The sequence below is a fragment of the Pseudophryne corroboree genome, chromosome 4 (genome assembly GCF_028390025.1).
Source record: "Pseudophryne corroboree isolate aPseCor3 chromosome 4, aPseCor3.hap2, whole genome shotgun sequence".
Lineage (NCBI taxonomy): Eukaryota > Metazoa > Chordata > Amphibia > Anura > Myobatrachidae > Pseudophryne > Pseudophryne corroboree.
This window is the reverse complement of record NC_086447.1, coordinates 179,149,451-179,159,640: the sequence shown is the minus strand read 5'-3', so window position 1 is coordinate 179,159,640 and position 10,190 is coordinate 179,149,451.

Here is a 10,190-nt window from a genome sequence, read left to right as displayed (position 1 = left end):
CCTCACCTCACTGACAGCAGCACATCCCCACCTCACTGACAGCAGCACATCCCCTCCACACTGACAGTAGCACATCCCCTTCTCACTGACAGCAGCACATCCCCTGTTCACTGACAGCAGCACATCCCCACCTCACTGACAGCAGCACATGCCTGCCTCACTGATAGCGGCACATTCCTGTCTCACTGCCTCACTGACAGCAGCACATCCCTGCCACACTGACAGCAGCACATCCCCACCTCACAGATAGCAGCAGATCTCCACCTCACTGATAGCAGCACATCCCCACCTCACTGATAGCAGCACATCCCCACCTCACTGACAGCAGCACATGCCTGCCTCACTGACAGCAGCATATGTCTGCCTCACTGACAGCAGCACATCCCCACCTCACTGATAGCAGCACATCCCAAACTCACTGATAGCAGCACATCCCAAACTCACTGACAGCAGCACATCCTTGCATCACTAACAGTAGCACATGCCTGCCTCACTGACAGCAGCACATGCCTGCCTCACTGACAGCGGCTCATTCCCATCTCACTGCCTCACTGACAGCAGTACATCCCCACCTCACTGACAGGAGCTCATCCCCACCTCACTGACAGCAGAACATCTCCTCCTCACTGAAAGCAGCACATCCCTGCCTCACTGACAGCAGCACATCCCTGCTTCACTGAAAGCAGCACATCCTCACCTCAATGATAGCAGCACATCCCAAACTCACTGACAGCAGCACATCCTCACCTCACTGACAGCAGCACATCCCCGCCACACTGACAGCAGCACATTCCCGCCTCATTGACAACAGCATATCCATGCCTCACTGAGAGCAGCACATCCCCGCCTCACTGACAGCGGCACATGCCTGCCTCACTGACAGCTGCACATGCCTGCCTCACTGACAGCATCAAATCCCTGCCTCACTGACAGCAGCACATCACCTCATCACTGATCGTGGCACATCCCCGCCTCACTGATAGCAACACATCCCAGCCTCACTGACAGCAGCACATCCCCTTCTCACAGATAGCAGCACATCCCCACCTCACTGATAGCAGCACATCCTCACCTCACTGATAGCAGCACATCCCCACCTCACTGACAGCAGCACATGCCTGCCTCACTGACAGCAGCACATGCCTGCCTCACTGACAGCAGCACATTCCCGCCTCACTGATAGCGGCACCTCACTCCACAACTGATAGCAGCACATCCCTGCCTTACTGACAGTGGCACATAACCATCTCACTGCCTCACTGACAGCAGCACATCCCTGCCTCACTGACAGCAGCACATCTCCACCTCACTAACAGCAGCACAGCCCCACCTCACTGACAGGAGCACATCCCCACCTCACTGACAGCAGCACATCCCCGCCTCACTGATAGCAGCACATCCCCTCCTCACTGATAGCAACACATCCCCACCTCACTGACAGCAGCACAACCCTGCATCACTGACAGTAGCACATGCCTGCCTCACTGACAGCAGCACATGCCTGCCTCACTGACAGCGGAATATTCCCATCTCACTGCTTCACTGATAGCAGCACATCACTGCTTCACTGACAGCAGTACATCCCCACCTCACTGACAGGAGCACATCTCAATAACAACAGCACATCCTCACCTCACTGACAGCAACACATCCCCACCTCACTGACAGCAGCACATCCCCTCCACACTGACAGTAGCACATCCCCACCTCACTGACAGCAGCACATCTCCTCCACACTGACAGTAGCACATCCCCTTCTCACTGACAGCAGCACATCCCCTGTTCACTGACAGCAGCACATCCCCACCTCACTGACAGCAGCACATGCCTGCCTTACTGATAGCGGCACATTCCTGTCTCACTGCCTCACTGACAGCAGCACATCCCTGCCACACTGACAGCAGCACATACCCACCTCACTGACAGCAGCACAGCCCCGCCACACTGACAGCAGCACATTCCCGCCTCACTGACATCAGCACATCCATGCCTCACTGAGAGCAGCACATCCATGCCTCACTGAGAGCAGCACAGCCCCGCCTCACTGACAGCAGCACATGCCTGCCTCACTGACAGCAGCACATTCCCTCCTCACTGATAGCAGCACATCCCCGCCTCACTGACATCAGCACATCCCTGCATCACTGACAATAGCACTTCCCCGTCTCACTGACAGCAGCACATGCCTGCCTTACTGACAGCAGCACATGCCTGCCTCACTGACAGCGGCACATTCCCATCTTACTGCCTCACTGATAGCAGCACATCCCTGCTTCATTGACAGCAGTACATCCCCACCTCACTGACAGGAGCACATCTCAATAACAGCAGCACATCCTCACCTCACTGACAGCAGCACATCCCCACCTCACTGACAGCAGCACATCCCTTCCACACTGACAGTAGCACATCCCCACCTCACTGACAGCAGCACATCCCCTCCACACTGACAGTAGCACATCCCCTTCTCACTGACAGCAGCACATCCCCTGTTCACTGACAGCAGCACATCCCCACCTCACTGACAGCAGCACATGCCTGCCTTACTGATAGCGGCACATTCCTGTCTCACTGCCTCACTGACAGCAGCACATCCCTGCCACACTGACAGCAGCACATCCCCACCTCACTGACAGCAGCACAGCCCTGCCACACTGACAGCAGCACATTCCCGCCTCACTGACATCAGCACATCCATGCCGCACTGAGAGCAGCACATCCATGCCTCACTGAGAGCAGCACATCCCCGCCTCACTGACAGCAGCACATGCCTGCCTCACTGACAGCAGCACATGCCTTCCTCACTGACAGCAGCACATGCCTGCCTCACTGACAGCAGCACATTCCCTGCTTCACTGAAAGCAGCACATCCTCACGTCAACGATAGCAGCACATCCCAAACTCACTGACAGCAGCACATCCCCACCTCACTGACAGCAGCACATCCCCGCCACACTGACAGCAGCACATTCCCGCCTCACTGACAACAGCATATCCATGCCTCACTGAGAGCAGCACATCCCCGCCTCACTGACAGCGGCACATGCCTGCCTCACTGACAGCTGCACATGCCTGCCTCACTGACAGCATCAAATCCCCGCCTCACTGACAGCAGCACATCACCTCATCACTGATCGTGGCACATCCCCGCCTCACTGATAGCAACACATCCCAGCCTCACTGACAGCAGCACATCCCCTTCTCACAGATAGCAGCACATCCCCACCTCACTGATAGCAGCACATCCTCACCTCACTGATAGCAGCACATCCCCACCTCACTGACAGCAGCACATGCCTGCCTCACTGACAGCAGCACATGCCTGCCTCACTGACAGCAGCACATTCCCGCCTCACTGATAGCGGCACCTCACTCCACAACTGATAGCAGCACATCCCTGCCTTACTGACAGTGGCACATAACCATCTCACTGCCTCACTGACAGCAGCACATCCCTGCCTCACTGACAGCAGCACATCTCCACCTCACTAACAGCAGCACAGCCCCACCTCACTGACAGGAGCACATCCCCACCTCACTGACAGCAGCACATCCCTGCCTCACTGATAGCAGCACATCCCCTCCTCACTGATAGCAACACATCCCCGCCTCACTGACAGCAGCACAACCCTGCATCACTGACAGTAGCACATGCCTGCCTCACTGACAGCAGCACATGCCTGCCTCACTGATAGCAGCACATCCCTGCTTCACTGACATCAGTACATCCCCACCTCACTGACAGGAGCACATCCCCACCTCACTGACAGAACATCTTCTCCTCACTGACAGCAGCACATCCCCACTTCACTGACAGCAGCACATCCCTGCTTCACTGAAAGCAGCACATCCTCGCCTCACTGATAGCAGCACATCCCTACCTCACTGACAACAGCACATCCCCACCTCACTGACAGCAGCACATCCCCGCTACACTGACAGCAGCACATTCCCGAACACTGACATCAGCATATCCATGCCTCACTGAGAGCAGCACATCACCGTCTCACTGACAGCAGCACATGCCTGCCTCACTGACAGCAGCACATGCCTGCCTCACTGACAGCAGCAAATCCCAGCCTCACTGACAGCAGCACATCACCTCATCACTGACCGTGGCACATCCCCGCCTCACTGGCAGTAGCACTTCCCTGCCTCACTGACAGCAGCACATCCCTACCTCACTGACAGCAACACATCCCAGCCTCACTGACAGCAGCACATTCCCTCCTCACAGATAGCAGCACATCCCCGCCTCACTGATAGCAGCACATCCCCACCTCACTGATAGCAGCACATCCCCACCTCACTGACAGCAGCACATGCCTGCCTCACTGACAGTAGCACATGCCTGCCTCACTGACAGCAGCACATGCCTGCCTCACTGACAGCGGCACATTCCCATCTCACTGCCTCACTGACAGCAGCACATCCCTGCTTCACTGACAGCAGTACATCCCCACCTCACTGACAGGAGCTCATCCCCACCTCACTGATAGCAGAACATCTCCTCCTCACTGACAGCAGCACATCCCCGTCTCACTGACAGTGGCACATGCCTGCCTCACTGACAGCAGCACATGCCTGCCTCACTGACAGTACCAAATCCCTGCCTCACTGACAGCAGCACATCACCTCATCACTGACCGTGGCACATCCCCGCCTCACTGGCAGTAGCACTTCCCTGCCTCACTGACAGCAGCCCATCCCTACCTCACTGACAGCAACACATCCCAGCCTCACTGACAGCAGAACATCTCCTCACTGACAGCAGCATATCCCTGCCTCACTGACAGCAGCACATCCCTGCCTCACTGACCGCAGCACATCCCCACTTTACTTTCAGCAGCACATCCCTCCTCACTGACAGCAGCACATCCCCTCCTCACTGATAGCAGCACATTCCCTCCTCACTGATAGCAGCACAACCCCGCCTCACTGACAGCAGCACATCTCAATAACAGCAGCACATCCTCACCTCACTGACAGCAGCACATCCCCACCTCACTGACAGCAGCACATCCCCTCCACACTGACAGTAGCACATCCCCTTCTCACTGACAGCAGCACATCCCCTGTTCACTGACAGCAGCACATCCCCACCTCACTGACAGCAGCACATGCCTGCCTCACTGATAGCGGCACATTCCTGTCTCACTGCCTCACTGACAGCAGCACATCCCTGCCACACTGACAGCAGCACATCCCCACCTCACAGATAGCAGCACATCCCCACCTCACTGATAGCAGCACATCCCCACCTCACTGACAGCAGCACATGCCTGCCTCACTGACAGCAGCATATGTCTGCCTCACTGACAGCAGCACATCCCCACCTCACTGACAGCAGCACTACCCCGCCTCACTGATAGCAGCACATCCCAAACTCACTGATAGCAGCACATCCCAAACTCACTGACAGCAGCACATCCTTGCATCACTAACAGTAGCACATGCCTGCCTCACTGACAGCAGCACATGCCTGCCTCACTGACAGCGGCTCATTCCCATCTCACTGCCTCACTGACAGCAGTACATCCCCACCTCACTGACAGGAGCTCATCCCCACCTCACTGACAGCAGAACATCTCCTCCTCACTGAAAGCAGCACATCCCTGCCTCACTGACAGCAGCACATCCCTGCTTCACTGAAAGCAGCACATCCTCACCTCAATGATAGCAGCACATCCCAAACTCACTGACAGCAGCACATCCTCACCTCACTGACAGCAGCACATCCCCGCCACACTGACAGCAGCACATTCCCGCCTCATTGACAACAGCATATCCATGCCTCACTGAGAGCAGCACATCCCCGCCTCACTGACAGCGGCACATGCCTGCCTCACTGACAGCTGCACATGCCTGCCTCACTGACAGCATCAAATCCCTGCCTCACTGACAGCAGCACATCACCTCATCACTGATCGTGGCACATCCCCGCCTCACTGATAGCAACACATCCCAGCCTCACTGACAGCAGCACATCCCCTTCTCACAGATAGCAGCACATCCCCACCTCACTGATAGCAGCACATCCTCACCTCACTGATAGCAGCACATCCCCACCTCACTGACAGCAGCACATGCCTGCCTCACTGACAGCAGCACATGCCTGCCTCACTGACAGCAGCACATTCCCGCCTCACTGATAGCGGCACCTCACTCCACAACTGATAGCAGCACATCCCTGCCTTACTGACAGTGGCACATAACCATCTCACTGCCTCACTGACAGCAGCACATCCCTGCCTCACTGACAGCAGCACATCTCCACCTCACTAACAGCAGCACAGCCCCACCTCACTGACAGGAGCACATCCCCACCTCACTGACAGCAGCACATCCCCGCCTCACTGATAGCAGCACATCCCCTCCTCACTGATAGCAACACATCCCCACCTCACTGACAGCAGCACAACCCTGCATCACTGACAGTAGCACATGCCTGCCTCACTGACAGCAGCACATGCCTGCCTCACTGACAGCGGAATATTCCCATCTCACTGCTTCACTGATAGCAGCACATCACTGCTTCACTGACAGCAGTACATCCCCACCTCACTGACAGGAGCACATCTCAATAACAACAGCACATCCTCACCTCACTGACAGCAACACATCCCCACCTCACTGACAGCAGCACATCCCCTCCACACTGACAGTAGCACATCCCCACCTCACTGACAGCAGCACATCTCCTCCACACTGACAGTAGCACATCCCCTTCTCACTGACAGCAGCACATCCCCTGTTCACTGACAGCAGCACATCCCCACCTCACTGACAGCAGCACATGCCTGCCTTACTGATAGCGGCACATTCCTGTCTCACTGCCTCACTGACAGCAGCACATCCCTGCCACACTGACAGCAGCACATACCCACCTCACTGACAGCAGCACAGCCCCGCCACACTGACAGCAGCACATTCCCGCCTCACTGACATCAGCACATCCATGCCTCACTGAGAGCAGCACATCCATGCCTCACTGAGAGCAGCACAGCCCCGCCTCACTGACAGCAGCACATGCCTGCCTCACTGACAGCAGCACATTCCCTCCTCACTGATAGCAGCACATCCCCGCCTCACTGACATCAGCACATCCCTGCATCACTGACAATAGCACTTCCCCGTCTCACTGACAGCAGCACATGCCTGCCTTACTGACAGCAGCACATGCCTGCCTCACTGACAGCGGCACATTCCCATCTTACTGCCTCACTGATAGCAGCACATCCCTGCTTCATTGACAGCAGTACATCCCCACCTCACTGACAGGAGCACATCTCAATAACAGCAGCACATCCTCACCTCACTGACAGCAGCACATCCCCACCTCACTGACAGCAGCACATCCCTTCCACACTGACAGTAGCACATCCCCACCTCACTGACAGCAGCACATCCCCTCCACACTGACAGTAGCACATCCCCTTCTCACTGACAGCAGCACATCCCCTGTTCACTGACAGCAGCACATCCCCACCTCACTGACAGCAGCACATGCCTGCCTTACTGATAGCGGCACATTCCTGTCTCACTGCCTCACTGACAGCAGCACATCCCTGCCACACTGACAGCAGCACATCCCCACCTCACTGACAGCAGCACAGCCCTGCCACACTGACAGCAGCACATTCCCGCCTCACTGACATCAGCACATCCATGCCGCACTGAGAGCAGCACATCCATGCCTCACTGAGAGCAGCACATCCCCGCCTCACTGACAGCAGCACATGCCTGCCTCACTGACAGCAGCACATGCCTTCCTCACTGACAGCAGCACATGCCTGCCTCACTGACAGCAGCACATTCCCTGCTTCACTGAAAGCAGCACATCCTCACGTCAACGATAGCAGCACATCCCAAACTCACTGACAGCAGCACATCCCCACCTCACTGACAGCAGCACATCCCCGCCACACTGACAGCAGCACATTCCCGCCTCACTGACAACAGCATATCCATGCCTCACTGAGAGCAGCACATCCCCGCCTCACTGACAGCGGCACATGCCTGCCTCACTGACAGCTGCACATGCCTGCCTCACTGACAGCATCAAATCCCCGCCTCACTGACAGCAGCACATCACCTCATCACTGATCGTGGCACATCCCCGCCTCACTGATAGCAACACATCCCAGCCTCACTGACAGCAGCACATCCCCTTCTCACAGATAGCAGCACATCCCCACCTCACTGATAGCAGCACATCCTCACCTCACTGATAGCAGCACATCCCCACCTCACTGACAGCAGCACATGCCTGCCTCACTGACAGCAGCACATGCCTGCCTCACTGACAGCAGCACATTCCCGCCTCACTGATAGCGGCACCTCACTCCACAACTGATAGCAGCACATCCCTGCCTTACTGACAGTGGCACATAACCATCTCACTGCCTCACTGACAGCAGCACATCCCTGCCTCACTGACAGCAGCACATCTCCACCTCACTAACAGCAGCACAGCCCCACCTCACTGACAGGAGCACATCCCCACCTCACTGACAGCAGCACATCCCTGCCTCACTGATAGCAGCACATCCCCTCCTCACTGATAGCAACACATCCCCGCCTCACTGACAGCAGCACAACCCTGCATCACTGACAGTAGCACATGCCTGCCTCACTGACAGCAGCACATGCCTGCCTCACTGATAGCAGCACATCCCTGCTTCACTGACATCAGTACATCCCCACCTCACTGACAGGAGCACATCCCCACCTCACTGACAGAACATCTTCTCCTCACTGACAGCAGCACATCCCCACTTCACTGACAGCAGCACATCCCTGCTTCACTGAAAGCAGCACATCCTCGCCTCACTGATAGCAGCACATCCCTACCTCACTGACAACAGCACATCCCCACCTCACTGACAGCAGCACATCCCCGCTACACTGACAGCAGCACATTCCCGAACACTGACATCAGCATATCCATGCCTCACTGAGAGCAGCACATCACCGTCTCACTGACAGCAGCACATGCCTGCCTCACTGACAGCAGCAAATCCCAGCCTCACTGACAGCAGCACATCACCTCATCACTGACCGTGGCACATCCCCGCCTCACTGGCAGTAGCACTTCCCTGCCTCACTGACAGCAGCACATCCCTACCTCACTGACAGCAACACATCCCAGCCTCACTGACAGCAGCACATTCCCTCCTCACAGATAGCAGCACATCCCCGCCTCACTGATAGCAGCACATCCCCACCTCACTGATAGCAGCACATCCCCACCTCACTGACAGCAGCACATGCCTGCCTCACTGACAGTAGCACATGCCTGCCTCACTGACAGCAGCACATGCCTGCCTCACTGACAGCGGCACATTCCCATCTCACTGCCTCACTGACAGCAGCACATCCCTGCTTCACTGACAGCAGTACATCCCCACCTCACTGACAGGAGCTCATCCCCACCTCACTGATAGCAGAACATCTCCTCCTCACTGACAGCAGCACATCCCCGTCTCACTGACAGTGGCACATGCCTGCCTCACTGACAGCAGCACATGCCTGCCTCACTGACAGTACCAAATCCCTGCCTCACTGACAGCAGCACATCACCTCATCACTGACCGTGGCACATCCCCGCCTCACTGGCAGTAGCACTTCCCTGCCTCACTGACAGCAGCACATCCCTACCTCACTGACAGCAACACATCCCAGCCTCACTGACAGCAGAACATCTCCTCACTGACAGCAGCATATCCCTGCCTCACTGACAGCAGCACATCCCTGCCTCACTGACCGCAGCACATCCCCACTTTACTTTCAGCAGCACATCCCTCCTCACTGACAGCAGCACATCCCCTCCTCACTGATAGCAGCACATTCCCTCCTCACTGATAGCAGCACAACCCCGCCTCACTGACAGCAGCACATCTCAATAACAGCAGCACATCCTCACCTCACTGACAGCAGCACATCCCCACCTCACTGACAGCAGCACATCCCCTCCACACTGACAGTAGCACATCCCCTTCTCACTGACAGCAGCACATCCCCTGTTCACTGACAGCAGCACATCCCCACCTCACTGACAGCAGCACATGCCTGCCTCACTGATAGCGGCACATTCCTGCCTCACTGCCTCACTGACAGCAGCACATCCCTGCCACACTGACAGCAGCACATCCCCACCTCACAGATAGCAGCAGATCCCCACCTCACTG